At 35.9% G+C, this 16,297-nt stretch overlaps 1 long non-coding RNA gene and 1 pseudogene across 1 annotated transcript in view; both read right to left on the reverse strand.

The window, feature by feature from the left end:
* Positions 1-2,632: 2,632 nt before the first annotated feature.
* LOC141517240 (uncharacterized) overlaps positions 2,633-16,297 on the reverse strand; it is a 75,086-nt gene continuing 61,421 nt past the window's right edge. Inside the window, exons 4-5 of the long non-coding RNA XR_012476813.1 lie at positions 3,689-3,835; positions 2,633-2,950 (exon numbers count right to left, since the gene is read on the reverse strand). This is a non-coding gene — a long non-coding RNA (uncharacterized LOC141517240). The remainder of the gene's footprint in view (positions 2,951-3,688; positions 3,836-16,297) is intronic.
* LOC141517113 (large neutral amino acids transporter small subunit 2-like) lies at positions 11,029-15,651 on the reverse strand (annotated as a pseudogene).

The raw sequence follows: 16,297 nt of genomic DNA on the forward strand, positions 1-16,297 counted from the left end.
TTCCTTCTGACTCTGAGCCAAGCATTCTATCCATTGTGCTCTAGAAACCCTCAGAAGACATCTTTGGTTCTTTAAAAAGAAATAGTACAAATACTATTTTGTAGCTTATAGTAATAAATGATATAGTTACAACATATTGTCCCTCATAAATCTTGGGGACACTTGCCCAGAGATAGCAACAAAAGAGTGAACACAAATTTAAGAATTGTTGGGAAGTGAAGAATATAAATAAGAAACATGTTTATGTCTTGTTAAAGCTACTTAATCTGGCTGAGCATAACTCCAATGCCTATAGGTATATATATATATATATATATATATATATATATATATATATATATATATATGGAGAAATTATAATAACTGTCCCTATACAGAGGGAAAATCTGATCCCTAAAGCATTCCACAAACTAGCTATACAGAGTTCAGAAACCTGAGATTAACTGTAAATTATGCCCCTCCAAATTTTCAGACCCATCAAAGACTCATGGGTGATGCTGGGGGTATTCATTCCCCACTCTCTATTCCCACTAGAAAATTCCATAGCTCTGAATTCATAGAGCTTGGGATTTGAGATTCCTCTGTGATCCAACAACACACTAAGACCCCCAACTAAAATAGTTAATCCAAAAAGAGGTCTATATTCATCCCTTACTAGGACTGGCTATCTTTAAAAGGAACTCAGAACCCTTCCCACATCTCAACAATTAGGTGGGGCTCAAAATAATTTTAGTATTTAGAGTAGATTATTCAAGTTTTCTAGGTCTTCAGTTTTTTTTTCTGTATCAATAAAATTCTTAATAAAGGTGTCCAGATTCATGCCACAATAAGGCAAGAATCTATTTCTGATCAATAAAACAAAAATAAATATAATGTCATGAATATACTGTGGTCTAGGTAAATTCTTATTATGCAACATCCTTGGGTTTATCTAAGCTTCTAAACTCATAAATGTGCAATAAAAGAACATATATATCCATAGGGAGTGAACCAGTGATTTCATTGATATTAAGAAATAGCAGAATGAGGAAACTCACCTTAGCAGTGTAAGTCAGAACCTTCTTTGCTATTTATAAGAATTGCCCAAAAGGGGCTGTTTCATGTGTAAGATATCTCCAGTTCAGCCACTGGGAACCTCTACCGCTAATCTATATTAACTGACAGAAACAGAGATTCATTTCTTTTCTTCCCCACTGTTTAATAGGTAATAATAAATTGATGTGACTTACAGGCATCAGAGGACCCTGAAGGGTGAGAATTCCATAAAAAGATTCTTCCCTGTCCTTTCTATAGCAAGCTTTTACTTCCACTTCAAATTTCTGTGATTCAGCAGTTCTAGTTTTAAAAGTAAAATTCTCTTCTTCTCCAGCTCTTATTTCCCATTAACTTCTCATTCCTCCCAAATCCCTAAACTTCTTCTTCCTCTAAAATGTTTTCAAGCCTCCACTGTAAAAATCCTTCATTTGACCTTCCTTCCTCATGTTATTATATCGCTTTTCATCCTTTCACTACTAAAGTCTTGGGGAAAAAATAGTCTACCTGTATTTCCTCCCTTTATTCATCTCCTACTCACTTTCATAATCTTATCCCATTACATTACTCTAGGATGATCAATGATCTTATTGCTACCGAGATCCTTTTCTGAGATCCATCTTTTTTGACCTATTTGCAGCTTGTAACACAACTCAACTCCCCCTTTTCTCCTCTGGCGTTTATGACTCTGATCTCCTAATTCTCTGTCCCCAATCCCAGTGATTCTCAAGACTTTGTCCTAGGCCCTTTCCTTCTTTCTCTTTCCAGGGCTTTCATTCTTCATTCTCAACAGATGACTCCCACATCGAAATTTACATCTTCGACTGTATCCTAATCCTATATTAACACCTGCCTCGATGGTTATATCTAAAGCAGAATTATTACCTTCCCCACTAAACTTTACATTCTTCTTTGTGGGACAAATACTACATCCTTCTAGTTAGTCAGATTAATAATCTCTAAAGGATCTATTTATTTTTACCTGTGCCTTACCCCATCCAAATATTGGACAAATCCAATTGATCCTTTTTCCACCAAGTCTGGTTTATCCTTCCTGTTCTAAACATTAATAAAAATACTATTCTCATTAAGAAAATTTTACCTGGATTTCCTAATTAATATTTATTCCTAACTGATGTCACTTCTCCCACTCCTCTCTGATCTATAAGCAAAGTTGACAAAATCATTTTCCTTAAGCATAAATTTGACCATATTATTCTTCTGCTAAAGAATCATCAATAACTCCTCATTACTTCAAGGAGGAAATATAATTGATATTTAAAACCCTTTCCCATTCCTCTTAAAGCCTCATGAGCTTATTTTACATTATTCTACATCACACTCTTCATTCCAAACTGACTTCCTAATTGTGCCCCAGACTCTGTAATTCATTGCCAATCTTTGTTTACACAGAGCATCTCCTTTCTATGTCTGTAATGAACTTCCAGCTTTTTGAACTTTTAGATTTCTTTGAGACTGCTCTCAGGTGCCACCTGAGACTTAGAAAGTCTTATTATCTACTTTTTATTCCATTCCCAACTCAAAATATATTGTATTTACTTATTATATTTTGGCAAATGCAAGTTTTTGGAGGGCAGTAACTATTTTTATCTTTTTCTTTTGCCTTTTTCTTTCCAATGTCTTGTTTATCTCTTACATAGAGTAGATATTGGATAAATACATATGGAGTTGTTGAATTGAGGAATTTTGTTTCTCCCTTTATTAATTTATTGTTTTCCAAACTACTATTTTTCAGCTTAATGCTAAAACTGAAAAAGTTGGGAAGATCATGAGGTTCACACATTTGAACTTAAATGTAATTTAGGAAGTTGTCCTTTACTATCTGTTCTATCCCTCTGGTGAAATCCTGGCAAGGTCAAAGACAGCTGTCAGCTGTTTGTTTTCCAGATCCTTGTGTCTGTAAAAGGAGCAGAAGAGTTTATGAGCAGACTGCTGGTAGGTATCCTCTCAAGGTGAATGCAAGCTTAGTGGTATTATTACCTGGGAATGCTGGTTAAGATCAGAAGACCAAATGAAAGACTCAAATTCATTCTAAATCATAGCAGTCTCAAGTACTAGCTTAGCAAAAAGCAAAAACAAAAGCCATATATCCCACAGGATGACCAGAAAAGATAGTCCCACGTATTGGCAGAGGACTCACTTAAACTATCCAGGTTTCATCCTGAGGACAGAGTCTAGTTCAAGGGAACAGTCAAATATATAGATATTACTGAGAGATAACCAAGATCAAAGGCAGTATTCCTGAGGATTGTCAAACTATAAGGGCAACATTACAGTTATTCAAAATGCTGAGACATTGACTGCATTTTCAGGCAATGTAGAATTTTCTCTGCCCCTTCTTCCTGCCAATGGCCTTTGTATGGTTAACTGGTTCAGTTAATTTCCCTATTTCTTCTAATGAAAGGTCAAAGTGTTACAGCTGACCTTGCTCTAAGTAAGGACAGGTGATTCTGGTTCAAAACTACTGATGCTAAACTGCTTTCCCTTCAAGTTCTCCCAGTTGTGTTTTTGGGATTTTTTTGGTTGTTTGTTTTATTATATTTTCTAAATCTCACTTTGAACTCATTTCCCCTACTGGTTATTGTTAGCACAAGGAAAGCATCCTCAGCTTAAAGTGGTCCTTGCTCACTCTCACCTGGCTAAGGCTGAAGCAAAGGAGACATCTCAAACTAGTCTCCAACTGCTATAGGGTTCCAGTATTCAAGGTGCCATTTGGTCTTCTTCACAAATCTCTGAGGATTCAATTCCTCTTCATTCTTTTCTTTCTTCTTCTGCTCAAAGCCTATTTGTTAAGACATAGGGTTGGATCATTCGTTAGTCAACCAGAGGAATTTGTGTGTGAGGCATTGTGCCAAACTCTGGGGATAGAAAGAAAGGTTTCAAAATTGGTCTCTTCACCCAGGAAGCTGACAATCTATTGGGAAAGTGGAGATCATGTCACAAATATGAACAAAAATGATAAATGAGAGATGATCAGCTAAGGAAGCACTAAAGAGGACTGAGAAAGACGTCTAGCAAAAAAGTCAGACTTTTTGAGGAGCCTTGAAGGAAATTAGGAAGTAAAAATGAGGAGGGAGAGTTTGGGGGGGGCAGCTAGTGAAACCTCAGCCCCAGAAACAGCAAAGAGGCCAGTGTCATTGGATTTCAAGGTATGGGGAGGGAGGGAGGTGGAAGAAGCCTGGAATGGTAGGAATGAGTTCAGTTATGAAGAACTTCAAAACCTGAACAGAAGATCCAATATTTGATCCTGGGGATAATAGGGAGCAAGGAAGTTTGGTGATCTGAGGAAGGGGAAGAGATGTTGTTTAGTCTTCCTTTTCAGGAAGTTCACTTTGATAACTGAATAAAGGCTGGGCTGGAATGGGAAATGTTTAAAGCAGGGAGAAACACTGCGATTTATGGCCCAGGGCAACATCCTCCCCAAAAACATTTATAAGTCCCCCCTGCCTTTTTGTTTGATTATTTCTAGTTGTTTCCCCTCTACCAAGACCATTTCATTTGCTCAGCTAGTGAAAAGCCAGGATCATTTCGCAAAGGCAACAAGCACTATTGGTAGATCTCTCTGCTTCCTCATAAATGTTTAGCAAAGCTTTTTATGACTGTTGTGTTTTCATTTGTTCTATGATCTTCTTTCATCACTCAATAATCCCAATTTTATATTGTTTACATTGGATACTAGATGCTGAACTGCAACAACACTGTTGTAGTGACTTCTTTGTCCAATATAAATTTCCTAAATGTGTGTGTGGGCCCTTGAGAGGTGAAATGACTCACCTATGGACACACCTGATGCTTGCAGAATTAGGAGCAGAATCCCCCCCTTTTCTGGATTCTAGTGTCAGGTTTCTAACCATCACTCCCATCTTACATTTCCCTCAAGATTCATATACTTTTTTTTCTCTTTGGTGCTATGCTATCTGAGACCTTTCTGATCTTTTCTCCTTTTTGATGTAAACTAGAACAATCTAAATGTCAGACCAAAGGAGTTGTGCGGGTGAACAAGAGACACCCAACTAACCGTTACTGTCTCCAAACTCAGACCCGTTCATGCTTAACCCCTAATTTCACATCAACTATTGACTTTCAGTAAGGCCATGAATTATTCACTTATCCTGCTTAAATGCTTTATTTCATGTTTTGTAATATGGAAACAGTAATGACAAAATAAAAAAAAAAAAACTACCTTAAAGTGGTCTAGGGAAAAAAGGAGCAGGATTGAAATCACTGTTTGTTAATAGATAAGGTTAGTTATTATTTGATTGACCCCATTTTACCCAAGATAGAAGGGAATTAAGATTTTTAGAGCTGGAAACTGAATGCATCTCTCTACAGGATTATTTGGCCTGGACAGGTTAAATGACCTACTGAACTCCTAAGAGTGTAAAACAGTATTTGAACAGGTGGTCTGACTCCAATTGTCCTAAAATCCTTTTTAAAAATTGTCCTAAATAGTCTTTCCCATTGTGGAGCTTTTTCAGCAAGGAGGCATTACAGTCAAATCTAAAACTCAGAAATATTATTTTAGCATATTGGTCGAGGGTCCATTAGATGCAAGGAACCTCCTAGCCTGCAGACTATATCACGTGGCATTGCCAAGGCAATCCCTGATGGAACTTAAAATTCAAAAAAAATCTATGAGATTTTTAATGGGTAAATTAATTAAATGTTTGAATAAATAAAGCTCTTGAAGGATATTATAAATATCCAGGGGCGGCTAGGTGGCGCAGTGGATAAAGCACCAGCCCTGGAGTCAGGAGTACCTGGGTTCAAATCCGGTCTCAGACCCTTAAAAATTACCTAGCTAATGTGGCCTTGGGCAAGCCACTTAACCCCATTTGCCTTGCAAAATACCTAAAAAACAAAAAAAATTAAAAATAAATATCCAAATGACTCTCGCCACAAAAATGTTTTTCCACCTCTTCTTTGAGAGTAGAAAGCGTGGAAGGAAAGATCTAGTTGGTCAATTAGACACTTTTTCAGTAAGTCACAGAAGAGTTAAAGAGGAAGGGCCTAAATTAGGCTGTATTAGTGAAACAACAGATCCCAGAGGTGTTCTGCAGTTAGACTCTGGCAAATGAGTTATGTGATTTCTTACAAGACTAGTTAATAATTTTACTTGTGCCTTATATTTTAAAACATTTCAGAAAAGTACCTAAAAATGTTTTCTTCCTGTTGTCATTGTCATTTAACTGAAAGAAACTACATCCACTTTAGGGAACTTGATGACTCAGCGATAGAGTTCTGGATCTTATAAGTAGGAGGATCTGAGTTTAAACCCAGTCTCAGATTCTAGTTATGTGCCTGGGAAATTCCTAGCCTCATCTGCTTCATTTCCTCATATGTAAAATGAGTTGGGAAAGCAAATGGTAAACTACTCCCATATCCAGAACCACTACCACCCTTCCAAAAAACAAAACAAAACAAAACAAAACAAAACAAGGAGTCACAAAGAGCTGAATATCACCACCAGACAACACTCAAGCCTCCTCCAATGGGAGGAATACATAACAGCTATGATACTGGAATTCTTTGTGGTAGATTTAGTACCACTTTTGCTTTTCTTCTCTTCCTCTATTTGGGCTTTAAAGGGTCTAGAAGAATGTATCAAAAGTCTGATTTATCAAAGTGCTCTGAAAGACTTATCTAGGGGAGACATTTGACTACCTAGAGCATGGTTAGACTCAGATCATTCTCCTTATTTAGTTAAGAGTTATAGCATGCTTTTCACCCTGCCTGGCTCTCCTATTGAAGGACTTCATTTGTGTATTGATTGCCCTCCTTTAAATGTCCTGGTTTCCTTAATAAATGTTAATAAATTAATTTCATTAATAAATGTTCATGGTTTCATCACCATCCTTAACTTTCAAGATCCAGGGTTTCTACCTCAGGCACATTTAGGGATGAGCGAAGTCTTGCTCTCATAGTTCACAAGAACCCTTGAAACTCTCTGATTCATAACTCTGAAATTCTCCTTTTTGACCATAATTTCTTCTCTTTCCATCTATATCACTATTTCACTTCTCCTGAAACTGACTTTAATTCTCATGTTATTCTCTTGTCAATATTTTTTCCTGCTTTTATATTCCATTACCTCTGCCTCCATCTCATTATTCTCCCTTGGAAATCTTGACATTTTTTGGAAACTAGTTCAACTTTATACTATCCTCTATTCCTGAATATTGTCATCTTTTGTTAACTTTCATATCTTGTTAAAATACCAGCCATGGATTTCTCTTCTCAAGTTCCCAGAATGGCAAAATTTCAGATTTAGAAGGAACCTCAATTAACAGCTATCCAACCTACATCCACAAAAGGGAATCTCTACAAAAACACGCAAGTCTTTTTTGAAGATACCTTGTAAAAGGAAACATTCCCACTTGGATTCTGCTGAATAACCAAAGGTAGTGTAATAGACTATTTTCCTGCTTTAAGGTTCACTCCATCCATTTTATTCTGCTTGATATCACTTTCCTAACCCAATGGCATGCTTCTACATCTATCAAGGATTTCAGTACACCTTGTATTTTTCCTCATTCTAACCCCTTTCTTCATATTTCAAGGCATCACTGATTTCTACAGATAAACTTGTTTCCTCAGTCTTAAGTCCCATGATATCTTGAATCTTCACTGTATACAGAAATAAAATTTTTGGAGAAACAACAGTTTCAGATTCTTAAAGGGAACTGTGGAAAGAATGAGCATTGAAGCAGGAATGGCTAGCACATTTTCCATTCTAAACATTTATTACATTGAAAATAAATACAACCAAATCTCAAATCCAAACCAACTAAATGATACAAAAAGATCAGAACCCAGGTTTTTTGTCTAACCCAGAAAAAATCTGAAAACAATTTAAAAAAAACAAAAGAAATAGAAGTGCTAGTTTCAAAACCCATTTAAATAAAATATCATACTCTTTACAAAACAAGATAATGCAAATAGAAGAAGGGATTTTGAAGAAATGAAAAAAGGAGGATAAATAGGAATGATTTGATGACCTCCCCTATAACTTGGCTTCTTGCTTTTATCACAAACTGATTCTTGATCAATTTATCTTATGAAGCAGTGGGGGTAGATAAGGAAATCTAACCCAGGCTGGGTGTTAAAAGGGGGAGGTTGGGGGGGGGAGGAATGGAACTATTCCATTTGTCCCAAGAGAGCAAAATGTTACCATTAGGGATATTTGGAAAAGGAAGATTTCCTAGCTCCAGATGTATGTGGGGATGGGTGGTAAGGGAGAAAGTCTCGAGAGCAAGGATGGAATTAGTTTTGTGAGGATATAATTTCTCCAATACACCATCTCCAACCCCACAGGTATGATTAATGATAGTAGACTTATTACAAAGGAACATTATATTGATACAGAGAACAATGGGCATAGGGAGTGTTGAGATCACTTTATAAATCTTTTTTTTTTTGCACTATTAAAGGAATCTTCCTTCTTCCTTTAGCATCTAATTTAGGCCGCTGCAGGAGGGCCTGACCTTCAAACTGATCTAGATTGCATTGGGAGTGCAGGCTCTGGAAATTATGTCTAAGACTACACATCATAGATCCCTCCCCAAAAGGCAAGATCTCCAATGCAGGATTTGGGTCACTCCAAGTTCACCACCCCTCCCATGGACCCTGAGGGAGAATTAAGGAGATCTGAGAAGGGGCTTGCTCTCTTTTTTACCTTCCAAACTCTTGTTAATCCTTGGCAGTGGGTCTTCCAAATTCAATTAGCAATCCACTTGGCCTTTTTTTTTCTTTTTCCTTAAAACCTTCTTAACCTTTCTATCACTTTCTTTTGTGTTGTAACTTCTTTTAATACATCTCTATTTTCTTTCCACACCTGTATTCCAGAGTCTCTGACTTGTGATTTATCACAGGCAGATAATGGATGCAAGTGGCAACAATATATTTTTATGAAACACATAGAAAATCAACTAAGAAGACTGGCTATGGACAATGTTATCCCCATCCAGAGGAAAAAGAAACAAAACCAAAAACAAAATCCCTCTATAATCTAATGAATACTTTTTAAAAATTATCTCTTATGTATCTCTTTCCCTTAATCCTAATTCTATCTGTAAACATATTTATCAAAAATATATATGTATAATTCTAAACTTGATGTTCACTGCTGAGGGGAGGGGGAAAATGGAGGCTGGAAGGGAATTCTTTAACTTAAAAATATACATGTGCATATGGATGAAAAAATTAATTACTTTTTTTTTTATAAAAGAATGGCATAAGTGCCAAAGGTTCAAAAAACAAAAGAAAGAAAACCAACTAAGAGATGTTAGTTTTATCTGTCACTCTTCCATGGGTGGTCAACTTTCTTCTCTAGTGAGGAAGAATTAAGTAGATGGTCATTTAGATAGGCTTTTCTGAGGTATCTCTCTATAAACTGGCTTCCATCATCCCTCAGGAAAGTCTTATTTATGTCTGAATTAATGGTATGCCCTATCATTGGAAATAAGTCCTGAAGGGACAGTGAGAATAGTACTGTCTGGAGTATATTTATTGGGGACAGGAATCTAGAGGTTTGCTTGGAAAGAAAGGAGACATCCAGTAGGTAAAATGCACTGACCTTCACCTTAGGTGAGATCGCCCATAAGAAATGGATAGCTCCATCAGGGAAAGAAGGCTGTGCTAAAAGAGGAAAAGGAAAATGTCATGCCCTTAACCCAACCCTGATTCTGAGTTGAAAATGGGAAGCCCACAGTCTCTTCAGAGAGAGAGGCCTAGGAAAGAAAGAGATAGTATAATTCTGAAAAATGGTAGCGCTGAGAGCTGGGTGGGGGAGATTTGAGAAGGAAAATTGAGGACAGAGGAGGCTGAAGTCCAGTGATGATTAGCAAACATCATCTTTCCATTAAGGGCAACCCCAAGGTGATGAGAAGAGCTGCTAAACCCTGATGCTAAGAAATTGCTACCTCTGTGAAACCAATTAGGAAACAAGTTTCTCCCACCCCAGAAAGCTTTTACATTGAACTGGGGACAGGATACAAGGAATAATATGGAGTTCCTAAAATATGAGTCTTCCCAACTGTGTGTTTAATTAAATGTTTGTGGTGATGGGGGAAGAAGTAGAAGAAAAAAGTGCTCATCCTTTCTTGGTCCCTAACATTTTAGGGAATTTTATGTGACTGCTAAGGAGCCACAAGTGAGGCAACAAACCCAACTGTGTGTGGGGGGAAACAGCTGTCTTCTTTCTTTTCTGAGACTCCTGTACTCCCCTGAAAGGCTCACAAACTGCCAATGCCATAAATTCCCCTTCCCTCAGAGACTTTTGGCTTCCATGACTGAGTTGTTTCTCCTTCCCCAATTTGGCCTCTGTTCCTTAGACTTGGAAAGGGAAAAGAGAGGGCAATACCAAATGTCATTAGATTCCTGAGTATGAAACTTGAGGAGTTTTCACATCTTTGCTGGCAACAGGATTTCCTAAGGATAACATCCCCATATGACCCTCAATCCTAAAAGTTTTATGTTTAGGTTTCCCTTGGCTGGACTCCTTCTCCCTTAATAAATGAGTAGGAGATTCCCTTCCTATGTATTCCTACATAGATCCTAATGATCTGTGACTGGTTCTTTAGATACAAATTACAGCATCTTTATCATTTCTTTCCCTACTTCTGACTATTCCTTCCTGAGAAGAACAGTTTTGGGGTGAAGGTAAAGAAGAAGGTTGAGTGAAGTGTGAATTGGAAGTGGAAACAAAGGCCAGAGAAGTACAAAGAAAGCACAAAGCTCAGAATCAGAGGTTGGATGGGTTACTTGAGTCTAGTCAGCCTGGGGCAGTGGATTTATAGGTGGATTGTCTTTTTTGTTTTTTTTGATGGGCTCTCATCCCTCTGGGGATACAGAACCACATACAGCTTCAAACTCATCAAAGTCAGAGATGCTATGAAGTCACTGAAACATTGAGGTTTGTGTGACATTGGAGCTTATGTGATCAGTACACCCCAAGAACGTAGACTGGGGCACCTGTCAGCATGAAAGGCATGATATGTCACTGATCACCAGCATCAGCAGCGTGGAGTTACACATGAAGAGAAGAGCAGGGATTGGAGTATGAGTCTTTACATGGATCACAGCTAGCAGGCTGGGAAAGTGGCCCTCTTGGGCTGCAGCAAAGAATAGTCTGGAGGATGTGAAGAGGAAGCCACTGACAGAAGAAAAGGCATGATTCAGGCAATGACCCTTAGAAGGTACTCTCCAAAGATGACAGCAAAAGCATTAAAGATCAGCAGTTCCTGGGGGGATACGGCAATGACAATAAGCAATTTTGTCAAGTGGGATGGAGATGAAAATCGTCTGAGGAAGGTTCTTTTAGGAATCACCCAGTTCCACTGTTGCATAATTAAGGAAGTTCCAGTCTCCAAAGGCAAAGGAAACTTGAAGGAAAGCCAGTGTGATGAGGTCAATAACCAACTTTTGGAAATTTTCAAGTATATTTTGGGACTCAAGCCAGAAGTACTTTCCTTTGGACTATATCCATGACTGAAGGTCGAGAGCTTTACAGCTATGACAATGTGCTGTCCTCAGGTAGCCCAACCCACACTTGGAGAAACAATAAGCAGACTCCAGCCAGGAATCTTCGACTGGACTCTGGAGAAAAACAGGTGAGTAAGAGTGACTGCATCTCCTAATTGGAAAAGGTGAGAATAATGACAGCCTGATTTAGGGCACAGACTTCCGCAGCCAGGTTATCTAAGATGTCTTTGATGTATTAGAGCATAAAAACCTTACAATCAAGATCTGAAAGACAAATATTAAATGCATCATTTTCAGATCAAGATACAATAAAAATCTCATGTAATAAAGGGTCATGGGAAGATAAACTAAAAAAAAATTGGAAACTAAAATTTTAAATAATGAGTACCTCAAACAACAAATCAAAGAAATAATTAATAATTTTGCTTAAGTCAATGACAATAATGAGACAACATACCAAAACTTGTGGGGTACAACGAAAGTGACTATTAGGGAGATTTCTAAAGTTTTAAATGTTTATATGAATAAAACAGAAGGAAGATAACAATGAATTGAGCATCCAACTAAAAAACAAACTAGTTAAAAAACAAATTATAAATTCCCAATTAAATGCCAAATTGGAAATTCTGAAAATCAAGGGAGAAATTAATAAAATCAAAAGTAAGAAAACTATTGAATTAACAAATAAAAATAAAAGTTGATTTTATGAAAAAATGGATAAATCTTTATCAATATGATTTACAAAAGAAAACTAAATTGCCAGTTTCAAAAGTGAAAAAGGGTGAATTCATCACTAATGCAAAAGAAATTAAAGTAATAATTTGAAGCTATTTTGTCCAATTGTAAAAATAAATTTAGTAATCTAAGTAAAATAGATAACTGTTTAGAAAAATATCAATTGCCAGATTGACAGAGAAGAAAATTAAATACTTAATGCCATTTCAGAAAAAAATAATTGAAAAAGTCATCAATGAACTTCCTAAGAAAAAAGTCTCCATGGTCAGTTGGATTCAAAAGTAAATTTTACCTATATTTAAAGAACAATTAATTCCAATTCTATATAAACTATTTGAAAAAATAGGTGAAAGAGGTCTGCTAAATTCCTTCTGACATCAATATGGTGATTCCTAAACCAGGAAGAGCCAAAATGGACAAAAAAATTATAGACTAATCTCCTTAATACAAATAATGATAGAAAAATTTTAATGAAATTTAAAGAAAGTAATTACAGCCATTATGATTAGGAAAATACACCATGATCATTTAGGATTTAAAGCAGGAATGTAAGGTTGGTTCAATATTAGGGAAATGATCAGCATCATTGACCATATCAATAACAAAACTATCAGAAATCATATTATTTCAATAGACTCTAAAAAAATTTTGTTAAAATACAAGCACCCATTTCTTTTTAAAAACTCTAGAGAATATATGAAAAAAATACAGTTTTCCTTAAAATAATAAGCAGTATCTATCTAAAATACTAGTAAGCATTATATATAATATGGATAAGCTGGAAGCAGTCCCAATAAGATAAGAGGTGAAACAAGATGCCCATTATCACTATTAGAATTCAATATGATAGTAGAAATGTTAGTTTTAGCACTTAGATGAATAAGATATTGAAGGAATTAGAATAGGTAATGGGGAAACAAAAATGTCAGTCTTTGCAGAAGATAGGATGGTTTACTTAGAAAATCCTAGAAAATCAACCAAGAAAACAAATTGAAACAATTAGTAACTTTAGTAAAGTTGCAGGATATAAAATAAACCCATATAAATCATAAGCATATATATATACATATATATATATATATATATATATATATATATATTATCACAAAGTCCAGCAGCAAGAGATAGAAAGAGAAATTCCATCTAATGTAACCAAGGACAATATCAAATACTTGAAAGTTTCTATCTACCAAGACCTAGAATCTACATGAAAACAATTATAAAACACTTTTTCACACAAATAAAATCATATCTAAATAATTGGACAGGTAGGCTGATCTAATGTAATAAAAATGACAATTCTACCTAATTAAATTAGTTATTCAGTGCCGTATCACTCAAACTACCAAAAACACTATTTTACAGAGCTAGAAAAATAGTAACAAAATTCCTATGGAGGAACAAAAGATCAAGGAAATTAATGGGAAAAAATGTAAAAGAAGGGGGTCTGGTTGTGCCAGAGCTAAAAGTATATTATAAAGGTGTAGCCGGCAATAAAACTGTTTGGTACAGGCTAAGAAATAGAATGATAGATCAGTGGAATAGAGTATGTGCAAAAGAAATAGTAGTAAATGAGTATAGTACTCTGCTGCTTGATAAACCCAAATACTCCAACTTCTGGGATAAGAACCCACTTTTTAATAAAAACTGCTGGGAAAACTGGAAAAAAAAATAATCCAGGAACTAGGCATAGATCAACATCACAACCCTATACCAAGATAAAGTAGAAATGGATCCCAATTTAGACATAACAGTTAGAAGAACAAGAAATAATTTGGAAATGGAAGGAATTTATGACCAAAGAAGAGACAGAGAAAATTATAAAATGCAAGATGGATAATTTTGATTACATTAAATTGAAAAGCTTTTGTACAAATAAATCCAGTGCAAAGGGATTCAGTAAGTTGGGGAACAATATTTGCAACTAATGTTTCTGCTAAAAGAATCATTTATAAAATATATAGAGAGTTGGGTCAAATTGATAAGAATATAAGTCATGTGAACAGGTAGTTCACAGATGAACAAATTAAAGTGATCAATTATCATATAAAATAGTCTAAATCATTATTGATTAGAGAAATACAAGTTAAAACAACTCTGAGGTAGCACCTCATCTATCAGATTGCCTAATATGACAGACAATGAAATGATCAATGTTGATGGGAATGTGGGAAAACTGAGTCATCACTGCATTATTGGTGGAGTTATGATTTGAGTCAACCTTTCTGGAGAGCAATTTGGAACTATTAAGGCAATGGAACTGTGCCTATTCTTTGATCCATCACTACCACTAATAGATGTGTATCCCAAGGAGATAATAAGGGTAAAAATCCCACTTATACCACAATATTTATAGCAATTCTTTTTTATATGTTTTATTATTTATTTTTTCATCCATATGCACAGGTATATTTTTTTAGTTATGAAACTTCTTTCCACCCTCCCTTCCCACCCCATCCCACCAGCAGTTAGCATCATACATATTTTTGATAAATATGTTTCCATATTAGTCATTTTCAGTATGAGGAATTAGGATTAAGGGAAAGAGATAATAAGAGAAAATTTTTATAATGTTTTCATCAGATTCTGAAGGGTTATTTTATTGCAGGTGGCAAAGAAAGAGAAATCAATAGGATGCCCATTAATAATTGATAAATTGGGAATGGCTGAACAAATTGTGATACATAGATGCAATGGAGTTTTACTATTCTATAAGAAATCAGGAGGGTCAAGATTTCACAAAAGCCTAAAAAGGCTTGCATGAACTGATGCTGAATAAAGTGAGTAGAACAGAAGAACATTGTACACATTAACAGGAACATTGTGCGATCAAATATGATGGACTTGCTTATCTCAGCAGTATAAAAATCAACAATTCTAATTCTTGTGATGGAAAATACCATCCATGTTTAGAAAAGGAACTGTGGAGAATTAAGTAGACCAAAGCTTACTATTTTCGGGTTTTTTGCTTTATGTTTTATGGTTTTTCCCCTCTTCTGATTTTTCTTCTTTTTGTTCTGATTCTTCTATCACAATAGGAGTAACACAAAAATATGTTTATCAAAGATTGCTTTCTGTCAGATTAGAGGAAGAGAGAAAATGTGAAACTCCAGACCTTACAAAAATTATTGTTCAAAAATACTTTTGCATGTAGTTGAGAAAATAAATTAATTATAAAAAAAGATGTGGAGATGTGATTTAGGGATAGTCTCTACTCCAAGTTCAGCACAACACAGTGCACCATAGCTGTGGCGAGCCCCACTGAAATCTATACAATCAAAGCAAGATCCACAGAGCCTGTATTCTTCAGACAAAAATACCTGAGCCAATGTTTCCTACAATGATGCTGCAAGCACTAACCAAGTCAATACCTTTCTTCATTGCTACTCTTTCTCTCCAGAACCAGCATCAGGTTCAGGATCTGAGTCATTCCCATCTGTGGACACTTTTCAGTATTGGTTTGGTACCTAGACATTTCTTCCATCAACTACTCTTTCTAGAATTCACAAAAGTGAGGGGATATGCCTCTTCTGAACCAGGCTTGAGTTCTTTTGCACAGGAAGCTGCTTCATTAATATGAACCAAAACACAGCTTGCATACGCTTTCCTTCATCTCTCTCCTTAGACCAAAACACAAAGTGGGTTTTAGCTTAGCTCAATTTTTTTGTTTCCTGTTTTTTTGCTTTTTGTTGACTTGAAGTCTTGGAGAAAAATGGAAATTAAGACAATCCTCATATGGTTTCTTCTCTTTCAGAAAAACAAACTGCAGGCACAGTTGGTTTGCTTTAGATTTTGGGATGTGGATTTTCCTTTTTCTTCCATCTCCTGCCTTCCCTTCTCCAGCCTTCAGATTTTTCCCAGCGTTCTCATTTATTCTTATAGGCAAATCTCTTTTGTTCCTGCCTTTGCTTTGTTTATTTTTATTCCTCCCTATCTCTCTTAAAGTCCTATATAGCTTAAAGTTCTCTGTCTCTTCTTAGCCATTGGGAGAGTAACATCTCCATGTGTAGAAGTAACTAACGCTATT

This window comes from Macrotis lagotis, chromosome 3 (assembly GCF_037893015.1).
Source record: "Macrotis lagotis isolate mMagLag1 chromosome 3, bilby.v1.9.chrom.fasta, whole genome shotgun sequence".
Lineage (NCBI taxonomy): Eukaryota > Metazoa > Chordata > Mammalia > Peramelemorphia > Peramelidae > Macrotis > Macrotis lagotis.